The sequence below is a fragment of the Poecilia latipinna genome, unplaced genomic scaffold, assembly GCF_001443285.1.
Source record: "Poecilia latipinna isolate Pla-1442-1.1 unplaced genomic scaffold, P_latipinna-1.0 Scaffold1492, whole genome shotgun sequence".
Lineage (NCBI taxonomy): Eukaryota > Metazoa > Chordata > Actinopteri > Cyprinodontiformes > Poeciliidae > Poecilia > Poecilia latipinna.
In genome coordinates, this window is record NW_015114108.1 from 133,501 (window position 1) to 135,803 (window position 2,303).

The window sequence follows — 2,303 nt, forward strand, 5'->3', positions numbered from 1 at the left end:
ACATGTACATGAGGGTGCAGCACCCTGACAGTTGACCCATTTCATTGTTTTACATGAACCACCTGAGCAAAAAAACAAAACAAATTTAATCAAAGGTGAACACCACAACCTGCACTTATTGTACCCTGGACCCCAGAGTGAGGTGGAGCTCCAAACCCCCATCTTCACCAGTCTGGATGTTGTTCTCAATAGTTTCCATTAATTAAAAAATGTAAAATTAAACAATATTAATAAAAAAAAAGAGACTAAATAAGTGTTACTAAATTTAATCAGTTCACGGTACTTACAGTCAGAGTCCACAGTCTGCAAAGCTGCAAAGACAGCCAGGGCCAGAAGGATGAAACCCTTCATAGTGATCGTTTCCAAAAGAATAAACTTTCTTCTTCTTTAAAAACAAGAAGCGTCTCTCTAAGCGTCCGTCGTCTGCAGAGGTCAGACAAAGAATGAAGAAGTTGCTCAACAATACTTCCTTCTTCCTCCTGGCTATGGGGAGCCTGGATCCAGGCTTCGAGGCAGTACCGAGTAAAAAGGGGGCATGTCGGATGAAGACCCGCTCCGATGCTTGTCCTGCTGAAAACCACGTGACTGACAGTAAACGATGCTTTGCATTGTATGGGATGAGACTGCTTCGTTTAGTTTTCAAAATAAAAGCGTGACGAGCAGAGAGCATCTTAGGAGAGTATTTGTCGTCAGCAGTGGGCGAAGTGAAAGGAACATTGACCAACATATTTATATACGTATGTAAAAAAGGCAGGAGTGAGAACTATTTCCCAGAGTGCTAATGGCATGTTTTTTTATCCCGAGATGGAAGTTCGTTACATTGATCTGACTCTTGTGTTATTAAGCCAAATGTTAGTTTTATTGCGACCGTAAAGCTTGAGGAAAATGTCCTGTTCACACCAAATTTAGGCAGAATTTATTGTGATGTTTAATAAAAATTCATTGTCAGATCAGAAATTTTGTTCATGCAGTTTGAAACAAGAATTTTAATTATTCTAATGTAGATTATGGCAGTTTTTTCTTGCATATTGTAAAATAATTATTCGGTTTAAATTCTAGTATTAAGTTAAAACTCACAATTCAAGATTAATTCACTTAAAAAACAATGTTTAGACAACTTGTCTCTTGTTGTGAAATCAACTTCATGAACTTTAATTTCTGAGTTAAAACCAGAAATTAACTCAGAAATTGGCTATAAAGTGGCTCAGGGACAACAAAGTCAGTGTTTGGCCACCATGAAGCCCTGATCTCAACCCTGAAAACGGCTGTAAGTTTGGTTATTTATAGAGGACTGGGCCAGAACTCTGAAAATCTTGTGGACGGAAACCAAAATGTTTTGACCCAAGTCATCAGACATGTTGAAAGCAAAACTACCAAATACCAAGGAAATGTATGTAAACTTCTGGCTTTAAAGACATCAATAAATAATTCTCTGACACATCCTTTCTGTCATTATTGTGGAGTTTAGCAATAATTTAGGTAATTCTGCCTAAAACAAGAGAAGTTTGGTCTGATCTAACTTCAGTCTGAGTGCATGTAAACCTCTCGTTGCAGCTGCAAATGTCCCTGCAGTTGCACTTAAGGTAGAAGAGAAACTGGGTTTTTTAATCTTTTTGAATAGATATATGGTACAGCTTAGCTGTGTCCATTTATTTTGGGTCATAGCTTAACAGTTTTAACTTTGCGCCAAAGAGCTAGCTCTGCTTTTCCAAGCTGTGGCAGAAGTAAATCTCTCTTTTATTAATCCAGTAGCAGCTGGTAGGAATTTATTAGTGTCAGATATGACACAGGTGTGATAAGATAGATAAATATTGGCATGATAAATTGCCAATGTCAAGAGAAATATTCACCACTTGAAACTGCATTTGTTTACTGAAGAGATAAAAAGAAATATGGTGATAAATGGACTAATAACGCAGTCAGGATTAATTTACTTTATGTGTGTAACTTGTTTCCTGAACAAACAGCAGAGAACATTGGAGGGAACCAATTACAGCGAATGAAACCTCCTGGTTATTAAGTCACACATTCGATGAGTCCGGCCTGTTACCTAGCAACCCAAGGCAAGTCGGCCCGTTACCTAGCAACCCAAGCAGAGTTCCAGGACATTTGATCAGCTAGTTTTACTGTACAACGGCTGCTGAAAAAGACAGCGGTTTTGTTGTTGACTTAACATCCAGAATCCACCTGCTGCATTCTTGTTGGTTGTGTGGGAGGCTCTGCTTCTGCTTTTCAAAGGTGTATGGCTGCATAATTTTGCATCTGTTTGCAGCCATTTTCATGTGTGAGTGTAAACGTTGATT